The sequence below is a fragment of the Podarcis liolepis genome (genome assembly GCF_965112155.1).
Source record: "Podarcis liolepis genome assembly, chromosome: 1".
Taxonomy (NCBI): Eukaryota; Metazoa; Chordata; class Lepidosauria; order Squamata; family Lacertidae; genus Podarcis; species Podarcis liolepis.
Window position 1 is genome coordinate 29450912 of NC_139554.1, and position 23114 is coordinate 29474025.

Sequence of the window (23114 nt, forward strand, 5' to 3'; positions counted from 1 at the left end):
AAGTGCTTTAGTCAGCTCATCTGAAGAAGGAAACAACCTTTGTTAAACCAAAAAAAAAAAAAAATCAGAAATATCAATAGTATTGTAATTTAAATGTACACTATTTAATAGATTTACATTCTGGAGACTGAAGTTGGGAGGATGGGACTTTTCTTTACCAGTAACAGTGAGAAAGCATTACATACACACTCTAGGTTCCTCTCCATTATGTCCCTTCATGATTACCGTATTTTTTGCTCTATAAGACTCACTTTTCCCCTCCTAAAAAGTAAGGGGAAATGTGTGTGCGTCTTATGGAGCGAATGCAGGCTGCGCAGCTATGAGGGATTGCTGCTTTCACTGCGCAGCGATCCCTCTTGCTGTTCTGGCTTCTGAGATTTAGAATATTTTTTTTTCTTGTTTTCCTCCTCCAAAAACTAGGTGCATCTTGTGGTCTGGTGTGTCTTATAGAGCAAAAAAATACGGTACTTCCCCAAATGGAACAATAAGCGTGGGCTTTTGTTCTTAACTTCCACTTCTCCTGTAAAGCAGAGCATTAAGGAACAGTCTGTTTTCTGTTCAGAGGAGAGAACCTTCTATCAAACTTTAATGACATCCTCCCCTCAACATCAACCACATTTCTTTGACTCTCTGCCTTGAATAGGATTTCAGTTTTAATGAACCAATTTTTGACATATTAGCCATGAAAAGCCTTCTCCCACATTCTGAGTCTTTCTGTCAATGACCAAAACCTGGGTATCACTAAGTAGATACATTTGAAATGAAATAATGAGTCAGCCCTTCAAAATCACGACTCTGAAGACATAATTCATTGGGGTGTTTTAGTTATCTACCTCTTAGAAGTGTTGCCATCATGTTTTCAACCTTTTCTTCACAGAGCTGAAAGGAACAAAATTGCTTTCTCTCCCCCACCCCCTTAGTTAAAATAGCTTTTAAATGAAAACCTGAAATTCCCAGGATTCCCCTCCCGCATTATTTTCTCCTCCTTGGAAATTCATATATCTACATATGGGAAATCCTTAACATACTGCTTAACAGTTGAGTGTTCACTATAAGACTGAATAAGCCTATGTTTACTTTTCAGTGGATACATTGGCGATAAAAATATATAGATGTGCACAGTTTTCACGTCATCTTACTCCTACTTTTGACTGCGAAACTACAAGTAAACTTTATGGGACTTAGCCCTAAGAATAATTGAAGGGGGGAAAGAGCATATGCTTAACCCTCCTCATGCACTGCTCTCTCTTGTAAGCCTTGTGCCTCTCTTGTAAGTCCCCCCCCCCCCGTTCTGTCTTAATGGGAGTTCTGGAACGGGGTGACAAAAGGGACCTTGGCAAGTGGAAAGTGGATGCAGAGTGAATCACCTTCAACTGCACCAGTTATCTCTTCCCTGCATTGAAAATGAAACTGCCAATATCATAATGCCATTTCACAAAGCTATGGTGCAACATACAGTTCTGGTCGCCTCATTTCAAAAAGGATATTGCAGAGATGGAAACAGTTCTGAATAGGGCACTCAAAATAATCAAGGGGATGGAGCTAGTCCTCTAGGACCCACGTACCTACGGGACCACCTCTCCTGGTATGCCCCACGGAGGACCTTAAGGCCCACAAATGACAACACTTTGGAGGTTCCAAGTCACAAGGTGGTTAGATTGGTCTCAACTAGGGCCAGAGCCTTTTCAGTACTGGCCCCGACTTGGTGGAAATCTCTGTCACAAGAGACTAGGGCCCTGCGGGATTTGACATCTTTCCACAGGGCCTGCAAGACAGAGCTGTTCCACCTGGCCTTTGGTTTGGACTCAGTCTGACCCTTATGTTTCCCTCCCCTTACGGTTTTGACCTATGGGCTACTTTTAAAATGAAGCTTCATTTTAAATTGCATTTTAACCTGTATTTTAAATTGCTTTATTTTATTTATTTTTCTATTATGTTTTTCTTGTAATTTTATTGGTGTTAGCCGCCCTGAGCCTGGCTTTGGCCGGGGAGGGTGGGGTATAAATAAAATTTATCATTATTATTATTATTATTATGAGGAAAGGTCGCAGCATATGGGACTTTTTAGTTGAGAAAAAAGACAAGTCATGACATGACATTCAGAAAACAATACACGGCATGGAAAAACTGGATACAGAAAAGTTTTTCTCCCTCTCCCATAACACTGGAACTCATGACCATTCAATGAAGCTGGATGCTGGAAAATTCAGGACAGACGAATTAAATAATTTCTTCAATACACAGCACATTGTTAAACTATGGAATTTGCTCCCACAGGAGACAGTGATGGCCACCAAATTAGATGGCTTCAAAAGAGGTTAAAACAAATTTGTGGAGGATAAGGTTCTCAACGGCTACAACCTGTGAAAGCTATGCTCTGCCTCCACAATCAGAGGCAGTAATCCTTCTGGATACCTTCTGGATACCTCAGGAGGGGAGAGAGCTCTTGGGCTGAAACCCTGCTTGCAGGTTTCCCATGGGCATCTGGTTGGCCACTGGGAGACCAGGGTGCTGGACTAGATGGGCCATTGGCCTGACCCAGCTGGCTCTTCTCGTGTTCTTAATAGCATTGCAAGACAAATTCAGGATTGGGAAGTTGGGAACCCCATGTATGGCTCAAATAATAGCATGTCCTCACAGATCCCTAGCTGAACTTTGTATTTGTCTTGAACTAGAAACCAACCATTTCCACAGCTGAAAATGAAACAGGAGAAGGAAGGAATGAGATACTACTACAAATCACAGATCTTTTGAGGTGGGAGCTGCAGATGGTGTCCTGAGTTGCATTTGGTCCAGTCCCATTACAAAATGGCTCCCTCTAGTATTCTGAAAGTTGGCCTTTTTGTTTCTAAAACATCATCCGTTGAATCACTGATAGAGCATTAACACTGCCAAACGTCATTGTGAAATGGAAAGCAAGGTGTTCCAGATTATTTGTTATATCTAGGTTTTCTAATGATAATGCTCAAGTCACAGAACAAGGGTAGCTGGGTTATTTATTGTCCATACTTATTTTTCTTTTCTTTTCTTTTTTTGCCTTCCCGCCCACTTTTGTCAAGTTAGCACTTTTAGTATCTCCTTTCCAGAAGCTAATACCCAAGGTGAATTTAGAAGTGGCAGGTCCAAATTGTGATCGGATCATCTCCGTTGTGGCAGCCGAAACTGATCTTATCTGGATGGTGACCTTACCCACTTCAGAGAGCAGAACTCATTACAATAATAAGGAATAACAGAGACAGAGAAAGAGCAATCACAGCAGAGCCTGGAAAGAATTCACTTTACCATCATTTCAGAAGATTAGTTCTAAGCCTCTCTCCTGTAAACGTCATTTTTCACTCCAGCAGGAGGTCCAGTTCAGAAATTATGCTGGCCGACTCACAGGCTGTATCTCTTTACCCCTGATTTGCAATCCATTTCCGCCTCCTCCCAGCGCACTCAATTGCATTTGTTTAATAGCTAAACACACGGTGCTATTTGATAATGCAACATTTTGTTTGGGATATAATAGGAAGGATTATCAATATACCTGCATCTGTATGTGAGACGGCACCTAAAAATGAACCCATGGGGATCTTGATTATAGAAATGGGGTGGGTGGGTGTGCGCGCGCATGTGTGTTTGTGCGTGAGTGCGACTGGCATTGAATGCTGCATATGCTTGCAAGAATGTAAATGCACATGTGAAAATACTGCAGGGGTGTATTGGTCCATTTGTAATTGGAACTGACCACTGGCTCAAGCTATTGCTGGGCACACCACTTCACGTGTATATTTCCTATTAGGCTCACAATCATTGGACCTTATGGGCTGCATTCAGCTACTGTGTCCTGACAGCAGAAGGATTCCTGCTTGCATAGTGGGGCTCCCCCCCCCCCACATCTTCCCCCTCCACACACATTGTTCCCAAATCTAATCCAGAGGGTTGGAGAAACCCCTAGAACAATTTATTGGGTGCACAGGGGGAGATGTGGAGGGAAAGGAGAAAGGAGAGAGCACAAGGAGAAATCACCAGAAGAAAAATATCTGTCAGGGGGCTTTTAGCCCAGAGCTGCTCTGCTTTCTGGAAAGAACACGGCTATTTAGTCTGTGAATGACTGAGGTACCAGCAGAGGAGATAAAGATGACAGTGCTCCTTTAGTAGCATTCCTGGTGGGGCAGGACAGCCCAAGTATAACATACAGTGGTACCTCGAGTTAAGTACTTAACTCGTTCTGGGGGTCCGTTCTTAACCTGAAACTGTTCTTAACCTGAAGCACCACTTTAGCTAATGGGGCCTCCTGCTGCTGCTGCACCGCCGGAGCACGATTTCTGTTCTCATCCTGAAGCAAAGTTCTTAACCTGAAGCACTATTTCTGGGTTAGCGGAGTCTGTAACCTGAAGCGTATGTAACCTGAGGTACCACTGTACATAGTTTCAAAGCTACCCAGTTTACCTCTGACCCCACTAACTTGGGGCTCTGGCCCAGCCCACTGCTGCTGTCATGCAGCCTCTGACCAATTACCTCAGAAGGAACGTGGCCCTCATCCCTGATGTGGCCCTCATCCCTGATGCATGCTCTGATTGGGCACCCAATTGAAGGCTCTCATCTTGGTACTTAATGGCTGGCAGTTGGCCTTTAATAGTCTCTAAATTTGCCACCCAGCGCAGCCATTTTACTTTCCTTGGTGTGGCACCACCCTCTGTATTTCTCGCTGCTTTTAAAGGTGTCACTTTATCCTGGCTATAACTGTACTGACAATCAGGTCCCCCTCCCCCCTTAGACGTAAGCCTTGCTGCTACACAGAACCTTATGGACACAGAAAGAAATTGGGCACCTGCATACTCCACACTCCATACAAGTAACATATGTCTGGTACATATGTGCCTGTCATAATCCCTTACTTGTGCTTACAATGGACTTTTGATCATGTGCTCATGACATCACAGTAGGCGGCTGTGAATTCAAGCCATTTAACTTGACCCTGTTTTGGCGCAGCATCTCTGAGTTTGGGAGACACAGTACATCATAGAAAGAGATCTGCTGCTCTCAACACCAGCTCACAAGAGTTTTACAGGGTGCAGATTTAGTATGTGTTTTTACCTGTAATGTAATTTTATGCTTAAGAGCTCCTAAGTTCTGGGGATGCAGGGCCTATATTAGCAACAGAGCCACTTCAGGGCATCTTAGAGCAAGGTTCTATAAGGCAGGAGCAATTTGTATTTCCTTTTCTTCAATCCATATCCCATGTAGTGGCAGTGGGCTTTAAGCTTTCCAGCCAGGTGTCTACTGTTCCACACATGCAGGTTTGCACAAGGGCCCTTCTGAGCTGCCCTAGTTATCTAAGAGAACGAGGAAGGCAGGGGCGCACTTATTTGAGCTGTTCAGGGCTGCCTCGAGTCACCCTGCGACTTACTGTAACAACTTTATGGTGAGTTCCAGCACCTATTTTTATCGGGGTGAAAAAAAAGCACCGCTTTCACCCAGCAAGATTGCCTGTATGTCCCAGGATATGAACTGGAGGCATGTGAGACCAATGCCTTGTGGAAGCCAAGCAGATGTGGCTCTGGTCAGTAACTGGATTGGTGACCACCTAGGAACCATATGTATATTGCCCTGAGTTCCATTTTGGAAGAGAAGTAGGAAATAAAGGTTAAATAAACAGATACGTACATAAAATGTACTATCTATCCCCACCACTCCCAGCAGGACTGGGGGTGGGGTGGACTTTTTTTTTAAAAAAAAACACCTGCATTTATAAGAAATGCAAAACTTATACAGGTTGCAGGATTTAGCTTTTCTTGATGCAATAGTAGCATTAGATGACAAGTCTCCAAATGGCCCTTAATATCTCTTTTCTTCTCCCCCCGGCTACTTTCCTGCCGCTATTATCCTTCTGTTCAGCTCCATGTCATGCTGCTTCTTCAAGCACTTTTAGAAGTTCCTTAAAGAGGCAGGCATACTTCTGCAAATTTGACATGAAGGCTGGCAACATTAACCCCACCCTGTGGGAATCCCTTGCAGACGACCGCAGCTCCTGGAGACAATCAGTCAGGTTGTGACCGGAAGATGAGTGACCACTTGGAGGAACGCAGAGAGAAGAAATGCAATGTACATCTGCAGCAGCACAACCAGACTCCTTCATCTGCCCCAGCTGCAACAAAATATGTCTCTCCCGTATCAGTCTCCACAGCCACAGCAGGTGCTGTAACTCTCCAACAGTTCGACTTCACTCCCAAAGGAGCAGTTATCCACTGTCTCCTGACACAGACAGATGCCAGCCACAACTTCAGTGCTGGCTGGATTTTAAAGCCTGGATTGATTTCTATTTTTGCAGTTTAAAAGGTGATCAATGTTCATTCATGGAAAAATGCCACGGGTGATGCCAAGTAGGTGGACCAACTGTATTTCAGATGGTCTTCAGGAGAAGTTACGTAGGAGCCTCAAAATGTTGCATTCCCTTCTCATGCTCCATTAACTGAGGGCTGGGGCCATAGCTGAGTGATACAGCATGTACATTGTACACAGAAGTTCCTCCACCTAATCCCTGGTAACTTCCATTAAAAAGGTGGAGGTACAGATGATGTGAAATACCTGTACCTGGGACCCTGGAGAGCCACTGCCAGTAGATAGTATTTGCTGGATGGATGTATAGTCTGAATTGGGATAAGACAGCTTCCTCCAATATCCCTTCCTTAACCAACACCACCTGTTTCACTTGCCTGTGTTCTTGGCAAGACCATCCTTTGGTCTTTGCAGCACAAAGACTTATGACATCACAGAAGGCTGCCATGGATATTCTCTGGCAAACAGGTTGAAGCAAGCTAGTGGACCCAGAGCTATGTGAGATCCTTTGGGACTAGGAACCTTTACAGCCCTGATCAGTTAGACGAGGCAAAGCCCATTGAAACAAATGAGTTAGCTGTGCTTAACTCAGTGCAGGAGTGAACTGCTACATGGGAAGGTGCCACATACCAAATCCAGACCATTGGTCCATCTAGCTCAGCAACTGTCTATATTGACTGGTAGCAGCTCTGCAGGGTTGCAGGCAGGAGTCTCTCCCAGCTCTACCTGGGGATGCTGGAGACTGAATCTGCATGGAAAGCAGATGCTCTTCCACTTAGCTATGGCCACCCTCAAATTAAAGTATTGCCACCATGGGATGCAACATACCTTAGGCACCGCAAGATATGTGTGGCAGTTTCAGTTGCCTAGCACTTGACATCTTTAAGAAAAGACAACCAAGAGTGCCTGCCTGCCTTCTCCTTTCTCCATAGTCAGGCCATATTTGACTGAAGACCAAGAAGATAACCTGGGGGAACATATGCTCCTTCAGGCAGGGGCAGACCTTGGTAATATGGCACCCTGTGCAAGGCCAAAATTTGATGCCCCCAGATCCCTTGCACTGCCTTCCCAAGCGAGGTAAGTGAGGTACTGGGCTTTGGGAAGGAGGTGCAAGGGCTCTGGCAGGGTCCTAGCTGGGCAAATGCTAAGTAGGCTTTGGAAAGGAGGTGGGAAGACACCCCCTCGGCTTGGCACCCTGTGCAGGAGAACCCATCATGGTGCCCTAAATCTGCCTCTGCTCCAGATGTTGCTGGATTACAGCTCCTATCTTCAGTGGCCATTGTCATATTGGATGGGGATGGAGCTGGAATCCAGCAACAAATGGAGCAGAGTTCTCTGTTCTGTTTCTGTTCAGAGATTTCTCAGTTTACCCAGAGGTAGGGTGGAGGCTGTGGGACTACAAGATCTAGAGAATTCTAGCAAGGGATGGAAAGTGGCTACTATCCCATAGGGATGACTCAGCTTCAGAGGGGAAAACCACAAAGCCACAGTAGGCAAGTACTTTATGATGAACTACTAAAATGTCAGAAAGTAATGAGCAAGCTTTTGGCAGGAGATCTGGCCAGTAAGAAAGAAACCCTCCCAGAGAGACATCCTTCTGAAACTGTAGAGGACCACAAGTTAGATTCCTACTTCCTTTTCTCACCAACCTCTCAGACGTTAGTGGCAAGATGCAGCTTCTTTAGCATGAGGATTGATTAGTCCTAGATTCTCCCAGGATTGGTCAGCTGGAATGTTCTCTTTTCATAGAAATATTGGAGACCCAGCAGCTCTGTCTAATATTGAGCCTGGCAATCCTATTTTAAGCCGGCAGGGTGGTTAACGTGTGAGAAAGCCAGAGGGACAATAAGGCCTCAGGCCAGGCCTGGAGCAGAGACGGTAGTGGTGGAATTGTATGGAAAGAACAAGGCTGGGAGACATAAGATTCCTAAATTCATGTGGCAGAGTGCACAGGTTTTTAACAGCTGTATAGTAGGAATCACTGGCTACTTCACCCAGAATTATAATTGGGGGGACTACATCTGTGAAAGTGATCATTTATTAATTGGTGGTACCATAGTAAATCCAAATCTCTGGAGAACCTGTTGAAACCAAGCAAGCTGAGCTTTCAGATAGGGCTGCTTTTAGTTTCTCTGACAGAGGCTCTGTGCCCGCAACAACAGCATGGCAAGCAGAAAAGGAACAGATGTTGCTTTTTCTAAAAGATGACACTCTTTAGATGAGAAGTGATGCAAAGGAGATAAGAATTTGTGTGTCTATAGTAACTGTGTGTAGAAGGGCACATTGCAACAGGTGAAGCTATGCAGTGAGATAACCTGTACTTACAAAAAGGATTACAAACTACAGTGGTACTTCTGGTTAAGTACTTAATTTGTTCTGGAGGTCCGTTCTTAACCTGAAACTGTTCTTAACCTGAAGCACCACTTTAGCTAATGGGGCCTCCTGTGCTGCTGCACCGCAGGAGCACGATTTCTGTTCTCATCCTGAAGCAAAGTTCTTAACCTGAAGCACTATTTCTGGGTTAGCAGAGTCTGTAACCTGAAGCGTATGTAACCTGAAGCATATGTAACCCGAGGTACCACTGTAGTTGAAAAGAGTACAAGTTTCAAAGACACTGGAACCCTGTCCTCTTTCTCCCTTGGTCATCCTGACATCCTTTGCAAGCATTCAAAAAGGACACTCTTTGGATAAAGACCTTTAGAGGATCAGTCAAGGACATGTTTCTGCCTGAGGACAAGTTGGTGTCTCCTCTCCCCAGTGGCAGACCTACATTTCTGGGGCCCTGAAGACTGAACTGTCATAGGGGCCCCTTCGCAACCAGCAACAATGTCTGGGCAACCACTGTTCTCTTCTTTAATGGGATTGTTTCATGATGGATCAACACACTTTTATAACACCTGTGCTACTGGCTCAAACTTCGGGATTGTTGAAATATATACAACTAAAAATTAATCAATTTGATTCAAATCAATGTGACTCAAATTGGATCTACTAGTCCCAATATTTTAAAGCAATTGCACTAAAGTTGCTTCCGGGGCCCCGCTGGGCCCTGAAGTTCAAGCAGCTACTGAAGTTACAATTTCACTGTTAACTAGCCTAAACATAGCAAGCCCTGTGCAGGCTAATGGAAAGTTTACTTTGTTTGTCTTCCCAGGCCAAGCTACACCTGCTGAAATTACCTTAATTCTCTTAGGAGGCAGTTGTCTCACCTCACCTCAAGTGTGGGCCGGCCCTGGGCAACTTCCTATGTCCCTAAGGCCAAATTAGAAAGGTACCAATTTTAAAAGAATACTAATTGTAAAAGAATGGCTTTATAAATAGTAGGTGCAGGGCAACCATTCCAGAGTAGGGAAGACTTTACCCCTTTAAGCTCTACTGTGCTCTTGATCTGAATCAGGCTGCCCAGGACTTGCTATTTCCATGGAAGAAAAGCTCCCATTGGCATAGATGGGAGCTTTTCCTCCAACGCAAATAGGAGAGCTGGGAAACTGGATTTGAACTGGGAGTGCAGCAAGGGAGGGGGAAGGATTAAGCCCCCAATCACTTCAGGATACCAGTTCAGATCCATCCCCCCACACCTGCCATTTATCTTTTAAAGATCTGTTACTTGCAATTGCTAATTGTGTAAATAGCTTTTTGTCCAGTTTGGTGCTTACACACTAGAAATAAAAGACTTGACCAAAATTCCAACTAATGCAGGAGTGTATGTTTAGGTTTTTGCCCTCTGTGCTTTAAAGGCACCATATAAATGTGGTGAAAGAGAGGACAATGTAAGCAGTTCCCTTCCCAAACCAACCCCAGCATCCCAGACCAAATACAAATCATGCTTCAGGGCATCATATAAATTGCTATTATAAATTCATATGGTGCACCAGGGAGTGCCTCATTGTGTGTGATTAGAGACTGTCTCGAGAGCAGTTTAGACACTCAGCCTGCTGCACGCAAGCACTGCCCCGGGGCTGCTGTTACTGATGCATTGTTACAAAGTGCCATAATAAAGCATGAGCTAAAACAACTTAGTTGAAATGAAGATTAATATGAAACATGTGTTCCCCTCCTTTCACTCAGATGGAACAGTCCAATAAATAGATGCTCCTCGAGGCTGAGAACTTTGGGCTCCAATAACAATCTGATTGGCTGATGGCTGCCATTGCTGAGGGCTAGTGATATGTTTCCATAGAGTCTACAAAGCATTCGTGGACAACGTCACTGCAGCATCTGTAAAGCAGTCAGTGTGGGCCTGCCAAATGGTGGAACAGTCAGAAGAGCTGAAACCATAAAAGAAAAATGTTTGAAGAGCACTTAAATTAAAAAACAAACAAACAACCAGATATAGTTTGGTCCTATAGTTGCCTTACAATCCTTAATACCAGTGGCATCAGAGGAAAGAGCAACTGGCCACTCATTCATGTTTTCTTAAATGGAGATCTGTCTCCTCAGGTTTTGTCCATGTTCTACATGGTCATGCGGAGCTCCTTCCTGCAGTGCTGCGGAATCCGTTTTAAATCCCTAAACAATCTGGCTTTCCTCTTGAGCTATTCCACAGTCACCTGCTGAATCTGATGGGTTTTAGAGATGGGGGGGGATACATTTGTTCAGTGTGCATTTTAATGCAAACCTACCAAGTTCACACTTCCTGACCCAATATGCAAATCGGAACACCGCCCTCCTTTGAAATTCACACTTCTCTGAATTTTGCAGTGCACTTCTTCAGTCAGAGCATACCTATGGCAACTTATATATCTGGGGAAAGTGTATGTAAAGTTTTGCACATTGATGAAAATAACACATAGGGATGCATTTTATTAGAGGGAAATTACTGGCAAAAATGCATACAAAAAAAATGAGCAATGCACACAAAAAAGCACAAGGTAGCCTTCAACTAAGTTTTACTCAGCGTAGACCCACTGAAATTAATCTCATGAACCTAATCATGTCCATTGATGGATCTATTTTGAGGAAAGCTTAGTTGCATACCACCCACATGAATTTTCATGTTTTAAAAAACGAAGTGTGCAGAAATTGGAGGAGAGGAAAAACTTAAGACTGGAAAAATGAGAAACCGAGAGAAACTGACACTGACAAATGCATCCATCCATAAAGGATAGTTTTTTGAATAATCAGCCCAGTTTAAATTTCCATTGCTATGTTTTCCATCTGCCAACTGGGTGGATGAAGTTAGCATCCGGATATCTTCATTGTTAACCAAAACACTTTATTAAATTTGCATAAAATCCACAGACATGGAATATTATGGGTGATATTCAACTAAGTCCTACTCAGAGTAGACTCACTGAAATTAATGAACCTAAATTTGCCCATGTCCATTTATTTCAGGGGATCTAAGTAAGACTAGCAATGAATATCACCCTAAATCAGCTTGCAATGGCCTTTATGGCAGATTTAAGCCACTTATGCTATGAATCTTTACCTAGTAAATAATGAGTTTTTTATAAAGTTGAGCCAAAACAACTGACCTAATATTGTGTTCAAAACGTATCCCCTATTTTTATTAAGTCTTGCCATTTTTGATGGACACAATTGTGTTCCTTTGATCTTTTCAAAATTATTTCCCTCCTCCTTTGCCTTCATTTTGTCCTTGGTCTCATTGCCTTTGAATCTTGTGTAATCATTATTTGCTTTGAAATGCATGTATGGTGCAGCCGAACAATTTACTGCCCCATCCCAGCAACACATGCAATATGGTAATATTGCTAAATATCTATATTCCTTTGATACTCTTTGGAACTTGGCCTCTTTGTACATCTTCCCTTCCTCTTTGCTCTCACTGTTCTTGATCTCATTTGCCCACATAGTCACATATAGTGCAATCGTATATGAATGTAAGAGTGGTCTTTCTGGATCAGGCCAGTGGCTCACCTAGCCCAGCATTCTGTTCTCCCAGCAGCCTATGGGGAGCCCAAAGTCAAGACCTAAGCAGTCTTCCCACTGTGATTTCCAGCAACTGGTATTCAGAGACATACTGCCTCCTCTGTGGAATGGGAGAGCATTGTCTTGTCCTTTTCCTCAGGCAGCAAAATGGCTAAGGCAGGCACTGACTACATTACACATAGCTTGTATGTTAGTAACCATGCGGTCTCCATCATCTATTCTGGCCTTGCTCTTCTCCAAGTCTGCTATTAAGAGTAGGTGCTTATTCCTCTTGTTCTGCTGCTACCCCACCCTGGGGAAAGGGGAAAGGGAAAAGGAAAGGACTGCTGGACGGTAAAGTCCAGTCAAAGGCAACTATGGGGTTCGGCACTCATCTCACTTTTCAGGCCGAGGGAACTGGCATTTATCCACAGCTTTCCGGGTCATGTGGCCAGCATGACTAAGCTGCTACTGGTGCAACGGAACAAGGTAATGAGTGCCAGAGTGCACGGAAACACCGTTTACCTTCCCGCCTCAGCGGTACCTATTTATCTACATGCACTGGTATGCTTTCAAACTGCTAGGTTAGCAGAAGCTGGGACAGAGCAACGGGAGCTCACCCCATTGTGCGGATTCAAACTGCCGACTTTCCGATCGGCAAACCCAAGCGGCTCAGTGGTTGAGACCACAGCGACATCCACGTCCTCCCCTGGGGAAAACCACTCTTTAGCACTTAACTGGAGCAAGCAGCAATTTGGGTTCCTCCCAGATGGCCATTTGTTATGATCTATCACTAAAGAATGGATTTTCCTTTGGAAAGGAGCGGGGCAAAGGGAAAACCACTCGGACTCAGGCCTAGAAAATGTGCATCAAGAGGAAAGCCTCTCGGACCAGTGCTTTCTAGGCAGGGCACAAGTGGAAGTGTGGATGAACCCTAGTAAAATGAATCTCTTAGTCATTAATGAATCTTCCACATGGGCATCTACTAATCAGATACTTTGTCCTCACGAGTATAAAAGTTTGAATTTTAATGTAATATCCTAGAGCCCCTCAACTTTCTGGTTAACATTTGCAGCCTTCAGCAACTTATATAACAGTGTGGGACTGTGTGTTTTTTTTAAAAAAGGGTGTTTCTGTGTGATTCCACTGACTCAGTTCTGCAGCTGTTAATGCCAGAAGGTTTGTTCTTTTTCTTTACGTGCAATTGTCTTTACTAGCCCTCAGTAAAATCTGCTCTGTAGGTAGAGTAGGAAGGGATCCCATATGACTAATGCTTGCTTGTAGTGGTTCCTACCATACCCCCACAAAGAGCTGAGAAACTCACACTTGGTTAGTAGAGGATGCCTCACTTGAAAAGGCCTGAGTGGTATTTTTATAATCCCCTTAAGCAAAAGGTCCACAAAATACATTTGGGTTGCATGTTTGGATGCAGAATAAGGTCTTGAAGGACAGGGTGGGAAATGGGGGACATTTACACAAGATGTAATACTGATTCTCACCTAGCTCTGTCCTACTGCCTTGCCTCCACCCATTGTTCCTTCCTTCCAGTGATTTGGATCTCGCCTTTCTGCACACAATATACCCAAGGTATGTTACAATATGCACAGTCCAAGCACCGTAAAAACAACATAAAATAATAAATTACAGCAGATTCAGACATGGCAGCATTTCTAAGGAGCTCGCTGAGGCAACACACTGTCTGTCAAGAAGAGGAAGGCAGGGCTAGGTGTACCTCTTTGGGGAAACTATTCCATTGTTTGGGCATCATAGCAGAAAGGGCTCTGTCTCTTGTGCTTACCTGCTGAGAAGGGCAGAGAAATGGCAGGACAGAGTTGTCAGGCAGTTTCATATAAGAAAAAAATGTCCTTAACATAACCAGAACCCAGTCTGTTTTGTGCAGGGTTGGAGAACACATGGCCTGCCAGACATTTTTTACTACAACTCCCATAAACCCCAGCCACCATGGCCAATAGCTAGGGGTTATGGGAGTTGTAGTCCAGTGACACCCAAGCTCCCCAATCCTAAATTAGGGTTTTTAGGGAAAATGTATCTCCTAACTATTCTCAGCACCCTTAATAAACTACAGCTCCCAGAACTATTTTGGGGAAAGCCACAACTGCTTAAAGTGGCAGCATAGTGCTTTAAAGGTGTGGTGTCAATGTGGCCATAGAATGGAATTCTTGTCTGATGTCAATAAATGCTGGTGCTGATAACTTTAAGTTGACATGACTGCTTAGGTCAGTGGCTTAGTGGAAGCCCTGCTTTGTGTTTCACCATCTGAAGTGCTTCAGGTAGCTATGCAATTCTTTGCCACAGGAAGCCTAGTTAATGTTCTCTCTCGATGTCTTTAGAGTAGGGGTAGGGAACCCAAAGTGTTCTTGCCTGGCTAGAATGTGTCATTGAACTCTGTTAATGCCCCTTACTTGTCTGGATGAGGAGAAAGGGGTATGTACGTATGGGTAGAAACTACCCTACTGCACAAAGGTAAAATTACATTCATTACTCTAACTATTGCCTGTGGTGTGTGGCCCTTGGAAGGCTTTCCAGAAGGGAATTCAGCCCTTGAGTGTAAAATGGTTTGCCACCCCTGCTTTAGAGGACAGATGCTGCTACTCAGACATGCATTAGTCTGGATAATTTTATATTAAATTGTTTACATTTTGCCTGTTGCTGATAATTTGGTATTAATGCTACTGTTTTGGATTTCTTTTTTTTAATTTTATGGTATATTTTAAGGTGGTTGTTAGTTGCCTGGAGAGCCCTTTTGGGAATGGAAAGACAGGATATAAATGCTTTTAATAAGCAAACAAATTGGGTTTTATTATCTTCAAGATGATGACCACTTGCCAGCTGAAAGCCCTAGAAGTGTTCATAAACTGAGGTAATTACTTTAATCATTAACAAGAAATCAACCTTTGAAAAAACACTGCTCCAGCCTTATTTAAAGCCAGTTACAGTAATGACTTCCATTTGTACATAAGAAGAACCCTGCTAGGGTGGACTAAAGGTCCATTTAATCCAGCACCCTGTTTCTGATACTGGCCAGTCAGATTCATCTAGAAAGTTCACAAGCTGGACATGAAGACAATTGCCTTCTTCTCCTGTTGCAAGCTGTATTGATGGCTATACCTCCCCCAAACCTGGAGGCTCTATATTATGGCTAGTAGTCATTGATGGCCTTAGGGTGCAATCCTACATTCAATGCTCAATCAAGTGAAGGGTGTTAGGATGAGGCAAAGAACTTCTGGAGTTCAAACCCATTCCACCTGTAGAATTGACTCTGTATGCTACACAAAGGCTCTGCCAGCTAGGCCACCCTGCAAATCCTTGAAAATAGGGAAGCATTGTGAGTGGGCATGGATGGCACAGGGGAGGAGCGCATCTACATCAAATCCTACCTGCTCTGCATTCCATGACGTCACCCAAAACATGCCACGAGCCTGCCCTTGTGTAAGTAATTTCCCTCTAATTAATTCCAGTGGGAAGGAATGAAGTAGGAACATAATCACAACCCCTAACATGCTTTTTGTGTCCTCCCAAAAACAATTGGGTAGGGGCTGTACTTAAGTGATAGAGCATCTACTTTGCTTTGAGAAGGTCCCAGGTTCAATATCCATAAGCCAGGGAGGGAGTCCCTGTCTGAAATACTGGAGAGCTGCTACAAAATGGCACTGAGTTAGGTGGACCAATATTCTCACTCAGTACACTGCAGCTTCCTATGTTCCAATGGTTTGGGTGCTACAGAACTATTGTTGGTGGACCGGGATGAAGCCCAGGGCCTTCAGATTCCCAACCAGCAGATTGCTTGGTTATCCTCTGTGCATCTATCGAAGTGCATTTTTAAGCTTGTGACCACCATCACATCTTGTGGCTTCAAATTCCACAAACTTTTCACTGAGACTGGACAGAAGTAGGCACTGAAAAGCAGCCAGAGAGACAGTCTCAAGGAAATGGATCTGCTGCTACAAATAAATGACAGTTACATGACGTAGGCATCTCTGTTTTTAGGAGGCAAGCAAGCAGGGAAAGGGACTAATTAATAGCAAGGAACAGATGCCCCAGCAATGCTGGCATTGCTGACACTTTTCTGTTTCTGGAAATGAAACCCCAAATCATTTGTCACAGAAATAAACAAAATGACATCAAATATTTAAACAGAAAGAGGAAGACTGAAGAGGAGATAAACCACACAGTAAACAAGGAGAGAAAAAACCCACCCTCTACTTAGCACATCTGTTTTCCCTTCCACACATTGAGTTGACACACTGCAACAGCACAGCTCATCGGATGGCAGGATTTACAAGCTCGCTGCCACTTCTTAAAGGGGTTGAGATTCTGCAATGAACATTAATGGATAAAAGCTGGGCAGCCTGCCTTAGGCAAGGCAGCAGAGACAAAGTCCACGTTGAAGGGTAGCTTTTGTGAAGAACAGTGAATGTTAAAGAGTTTGTTTCACAGCATAAATCCATCAAAGCTTTCGTCGTTCTGCCATTTTGCCCCGAGGATGCATTTCTGTGGCTTTCACATCCTTTCCAGGCCCATGACACTTTTTAATGTGCATAACACACACACCCTGTGGGCACAATCCACCAGAGACTCCTCTGTGCAAATTTCATTGAAATAAATAGGAGCTGCACAATGTCACCGTACAATGTTTTTGGAAGGGGACTTGTGCAGAACAACTTCCCAGTGGCTTATGGCCTGCTTGACTTTATAACAAAATAGTAATGCAGGCCACTTTTACTCTCATTTCCCAGATGGGGAACTAAGGTTTTAGAGATAGTGAATTGTGCAAGGCTGTGCACCTTTTCCATAGTAAGTTAGAAGTCTATTGTATCTGATTAAACAGTGTCACTGTCTCTGAGTGCCGTCCTTTCCTACCCTGTTCACTGTAAGAAACAATTATATTTCTCCCTTGGGAATTTATCCTGATACTGAAGGAGATAGAAAATATAGCCCAGTGAGTTAGGTATTCTGAAACTGGCTTAATTTAAAGATACCATTTGGAATAAACAGGCTGTCGATAACTTCTAATTAATAATAATCTGTTCTTAGGAATTTCTAGGATTAAGTCAACAAGGCGGTGAGTGCATGTCTAAACAGGTTTTTCTTAGTGCTGAATTGATATATCCTAATCACAATATTACCAGCAAAGGAAAGGGATAAATTATCATTAGGGCTGTGATGTTTAATCAATTGATCAAATGGCTTTGCCGTCCTGATGCTCTCCAGATGCCTTGGACTACAACTCCTATCATCCCCAGTGAGCACAGACATCCTGGTTGGAGCTAATGGGAGTTGCAGTCCAAAACATCTGGTCTAAATGATTACTTTTGCTTGTTCGAAATGATTACAAATCTCTCCAAATTAATTAGATATATCTTCTTAGAAGAAGCCTTTTCCATTTCCCCCACTCTCATCTTGGTATCTTCCATTTTCCTCTCTCTTCCGCCCACTCCTCAGTTGCTTGACAGAACTGGGAGTATGACTTAGTTGCAGGCATGGAGGCTTAGACCTTTTGTGTGTGCGACTGCCATTGCTGGTCCTTGTCTTGCTTGTAGAGGAGTCAGCCTGGAAAGGAGAAAGGTTGGTGATTATTCTGTCTGACCACCAAGGGAAGGCAACACTCTGAGCACTTGCATACTTGCAGTTCTGCAGATTACCCTGTAGTCCCATTGAAATCAGTTGAGCTTACTTCTGAGTAGATTGATTCAGAAAGCATTTCATTTACAAATCATGGGACTTATGCACATGCAGATTTGTACACGTTTAATCTGTTGATCAATTTGAGTAATGTGTTTAACCAACTATTTAATTGTGTGACAGTGTTACCGCTTATGCAGTGCCCTCTTAGAAAACATAAGCATAACAGATAAATGGATCAGTCAGTGCATAAAGGAGCCAGGGTCAATTATCAATCAGGTCAATGACCTGATGAAACATAAATCACCAAGGATCCCCCAGGGACGGGTGCAACAACAGAGAATACCCTTTCATGTGTTCCCAACTCCGAAACATCAGATGACAGCAATGCATATATTAGGGTCTCCTAGCTCATTGCGTGGACCAGCAGGCTAATGTAGGAGGTGATGGTCCTTTAAGTATCCTGGCTATAAGCTGTTTAGGGATTTAAAAATAATGAAAAGCACTTTGAATTGAGCTGGGAAAGAGACTGGAAGGCAATGAAGCTATGGGGAAAGGAAGCTTAGTGGCAGAGCACACACTTTGCATGCAAAACATGCCCAGTTCAGTCCATGATATATGCAGTTTAAAAGGATCAGGGAGCAGAAATGAGAAAGACCTCTGCCTGAAACCTGGTAGAGCCACTGCCAGTCAGAGTAGATGCCGAGCTAGATGAACAAATAATCTGACCCTGTATATAGCAGCTTCCTATGCAACCTAGAACTACAAGATTTCAAAGCTGCACATTAAAGTCTGCTATAAAGAGTTACTGATAAAACTGCGCATTTATTGCTGACATTACACAAAAGCCACAATATTACACACTACATGACCCTATGTCCCAATGATTGCCAACTACTGGTAAAAACAAAAAGGCTATTTTCTTATCTCCCGCCCTATTTCTGTTTCTGTTTATAGCTGACCCTTTTTTGTGACTCCAGAAGAATTGCTTTGTCACTCTGAGGATGCAATCCTGTACACATTTGCCTGTGAGCAAGTGTCCCACTGAACTCAATGGGACATACTTCTCAGTAGATATACAGAGGGTTGCCCTTTAAATTTTGCTTTCCCTGGATTTCGAGTCTGCCTTTCCAGATCTGCAAAAGGGGGATTGGGCTATATTTACTTGTTTGGGATGGAGGAAAGGGAGGATACATTGGCTGAAAATATGTATAAAGTGCATGAATATTTATAAAGATCTCCGAGACCCTTGGATGAAAAGTGCTGTCTAAGTGCAGATTATTAAACCTGTCATTTTGTTGAGTGCTCTTGCAAAGAATTCTTTCCATTTCTCTACACCCCCCCCCCCCGCCCAAATCATTGAAAACAGGTGGGCGTGTGGCAAGCACTCGGCACACAAAGAGTTTAGAAAAGCTCCAAGAGGCTTAAAATAACTGTTGTATTATGGTGCTTCAGCATGTAAGACTGAAAATTAAGCTTTGTGCAAACTCCATTATACCAAAATGTGAGTGCTACTGTCCATGGTGCTGAATTTTAAACTTTTCCCTCCTCCCTCTCCTCTATTTCCCTCTTCACAGCAGTTTCTTGTTTCATTCTCCATGGGCTGACCTTAATGGCCAGACATTTATCAGTGTTCATTCTTTTACTAAACAACATTTACTCCACATTATATGCTGGCTCGGCTGCATCACAGAGATATTGCAAATGGCTCTGCAGTATGTTGTTGCATTAGTTTGCCATAGGAACCTAAGCCCCTAGTATAGATTTCTATCTCCGATCCAGGTTACCTGCCCATCCTGACTTAGTTCAGAAGAAAGCAGATCGAGGCATAATTGATCTGTGACCTCTTTAAGACTTTGCTATGTGTGTATTTTTAATATTAGCTAAATCATGGTATAGCAATACATCTGTGGACAAAAGTAAACCCAAGCAACAGGCTTCCTGTGTGTTTATACAAACAACATTTTCCCTTTGGTTACCAACAGGTAATTGAATCAGTCATCACAGTCCCACAGTTATTTCCATTTACTGGGTTCCAGTGCACACAATAAATGTTTATGTCTGCAAGGGCTTCCTCGTTCGTAGCCACAGAATGGAGAGACAGGAGCTTCTCCCTTCATTAAAGTAAATTGGCAAGTCCTTATGCTGAAGTTCCATAGGTGCATAGGACATGACTTATATTAAGCCAGACCACTGGTCCATCTAGCTCACCTGCAATATTCCTTCCTTAGTTTAACTATTGGCAGCTTATTGACATCACCTGTTTCAGTTGCCTGTGTACTTGACAAGGCCCTTCTTTGGTGTTTCCAGCACAAAGGCTTATGACATCACACAGGTTGCCATGGATATTCTCTTCAAACAGGTTAAAGCAAGCTAGCTAGTCCAGTGCTGAGATCATTTGAGATCAGGAACCTTTACAGCCCTAGGCAGTTAGACATGCCAAAGCTCATTGAAAACAATGAGCTTAGATGTGCTTAACTTTGCATAGGAGTGAACTGTTTCATAGGAAGCTGCCATATACCAAGTCCAGACCATTGGTCTATCTAGTTCAGTACTGTCTACACTGACTGGCAGCAACTCTGCAGGGTTTCAGGCAGGGGTCTCCCCAGACCTATGTAAAGATGCTGGAGATTGGATCTGAGATCTTCTGCATGCAAAGCAGATGCTTTACTGGTGGATGTTGAGCTGACATGTGCTCACTAGACAGACCAACTACAGGTAATTCATCAGAAATTAGAAAGAATCTGGAGGATAATTGCAACCTACCTCTAATATTATATGGGGATGAAAATGGCTGGTCTATAGTAAAGCTTATATGCAAACGGAAATGCCAATATAGCATTATAGGTGAGGTTGTGGAAACTGTCAGGATAGTTATAGAGCTATAAAATATTGTTGCAGATACATTTCATGGAATTTCATTTTTAATAATAAAGTAAAAGGAAATAAGTGACTTTTAAAATGTTGGCATGGAGGACCACAATAGAATATCTCTCCTTTCTTCTTAATCCTAAATAAAAGCATAACCCAAGCAGACATAGTATGAACAGGCTGCATCTTCCATGTCAAGAGATTTGATAGAGGCGGCAGAAAGTGCCATATTTCTTTCCTCACCCTAAAGGACAGTTCAAGAACCAGGATTTGGGAGTTCCTCAGATAGGTTAGCCCAATAGACCCCCATGTGGAAAAGGTGGAGTGTGCAAACTGAGAGGTCTCTTGATATCCTTCTGACTTGCTTAGAGAATCTGTGGAAAGTAAGATGTGAAGGACTATCAGAGGGGTGAGTCCTTTTCCAGTATTAAAACCCTGGCAAATTCCCAGTTATTCCACCCTTAGGACCTACTAAAAAAATCAGTAAAAACATCGGAGAGCAGGAGATACTTCATAAAGTATGCAAGTGGTAAACCGAGACTGTAAAGAAGGTTCCGCTTGATGACAATTCCATTCTAAAGCTATAAGAGCAAGAAAGACAACTCAGAAGTTATAAATTTGAGTTATATGAGCTGAAATCTGCCTACCAGCCATGTGGCTTGTTCTTGATAAACCCCTGGTTTTGCAGTTCCAGCCAGGTAGCAAAAATGGGCGGTTTATCAGTCCCACTGACAAGACAACATACATGGCTGGTATATGGCTATGAGGGCCAGTTGGGCTGTTAAGAACTTTCTGCTAAGCACATAAAGAAACATGTGTAACAGTCATCCACCCACCCACACAAATTTGTGTGTTTTACTGTGTGCTCATAGGATAGCACTTCCCAGTGAACAGAGACCATATTTACAGGCAGAAAAGCCATACATATATGCAATGTGTATGTGTTTGCAATTGCCACTCTGGACCCCTTATATATAGTAATCATTGCTGTACCTACTTTCCATTTAGAAAATGTGTGACTTTGAAGCTTTCCTAAGTTGCCACAGCATTTGAAGGGCTCTTATACTTCAGAAAAGGTCTAATCCTCTAGAATTGAAGATTACCTATATCCATGCAGTCACATTTGTGTTAATATTTCTGAAGTTACGCAGTTGAGAGCCACAGAAAAGGTGATGAACAAAATATCAACAGGGTTTTGGCTTTAATTGGATTTTAGAAACTCAGTGAATAAAATTGATAAATATTTATCACTGCTGATGTTCTAATTAATCACCATCCTAGGTAATTCCCTTTTCTTTCCTCAAATTGTATTGAATACACTTTCATTATGCTACAATACAGTTCATATGTTGCAGAATCTGGCACATCTCATGACATACCTTTATAAAAGCTCAATCACTCTCCATGTGATAGAACTGTTAGTATATCAGTCCTCCGTTGCTGGGTGTGTGATTGTTACATCACTTGCCTGTGTTTATTTTCTAGGCTTGGAGAAGCCTGAGAACGGAAGTTAGCCTTGTCTCTTCCGCTTTCTGTGTTTGTGTACTTTTTACTTTCTGTTCTCTCTCAGAGCTGAAGTGAGAGAATGCCCTGACCGTCTGTCCTGTAAATATTGCTGAATAAAAGCTTACAATGAGCACACAATTCTCCACTTCGTTTCTGCTGATCTCTACTGAGTGAGTGTGCACGTAGACATTTGCTGCGTGTTGCTGGAGCATGCCGGGACTGATGATTTATGGACATCCCAGAACTGCGCGACACCAGGAGGACGCCCAGAGAGGTTTCATCTCATCCCGGGGGCTGCCTGGGCCCCAGGGTGTATCCTGACATTAACCACAATTGTGTAACCTAAACCTGACCTGCCTCTTTGTGTTATTTCAACACTTCTACTTGACAGGCTGGTATATAACTTCTTTCTTCCTCACAATAATCCTGATAATAGGTGTCTTTATTCCCATTTTATGGATGAAGAACTGGAACCTCAAGGATCACCTCTCCACATATGAACCAACACAGACCCTGAAATCATCATCTGAGACCCTTCATCATGTGCTTGAGAGGTCCAGAGGGTGGCAACATGAGAACTGGCCTTTTCTGTGGTGGCTCCCAATTTGCGGAATGCTCTCCACAGGGAGGCTTGCCTGGCACCTTCATTGCATCTATTTAGGCACCAGGTGAAAACATTCCTCTCCTCCCAGGCATCAGCTAATTAAACAACCTATGGCCCTTTAAACTGGTGGGGGCACTATTGTTTTTGTTTATTATGTATTTTTGTGCTTCTATATTGTAAACCACCCTGTGACCCTTGGATGAAGGGTGGTGTAGACCTTTAATAAATAAATAAATAAATAAATAAATAATAAACTCTGAGATAATGGATTGCCCGAGACCTCTTAGCAAATTCCTGT

At 43.1% G+C, this 23114-nt stretch overlaps 2 long non-coding RNA genes across 4 annotated transcripts; one reads left to right on the top strand and one right to left on the bottom strand.

The window, feature by feature from the left end:
• The first annotated feature begins 5071 nt into the window (after positions 1–5071).
• On the top strand, positions 5072–10652 carry LOC310707171. Its single transcript, XR_014526372.1, has 2 exons — positions 5072–7398; positions 10390–10652. It is a non-coding gene; the product is annotated as an uncharacterized lncRNA (long non-coding RNA).
• On the bottom strand, positions 10013–22076 carry LOC310707140. 3 transcript variants are annotated; one of them, XR_014526356.1, is made up of 4 exons: positions 20950–22076; positions 16410–17763; positions 13925–13990; positions 10013–10589 (listed from the first exon to the last, which is right to left on the bottom strand). It is a non-coding gene; the product is annotated as an uncharacterized lncRNA (long non-coding RNA). The 3 variants fall into 3 exon arrangements; XR_014526357.1 differs by lacking the exon at positions 20950–22076 and adding an exon at positions 20096–20936; XR_014526358.1 differs by lacking the exon at positions 20950–22076 and adding an exon at positions 20047–20936.
• Between the last annotated feature and the right edge of the window lie 1038 nt (positions 22077–23114).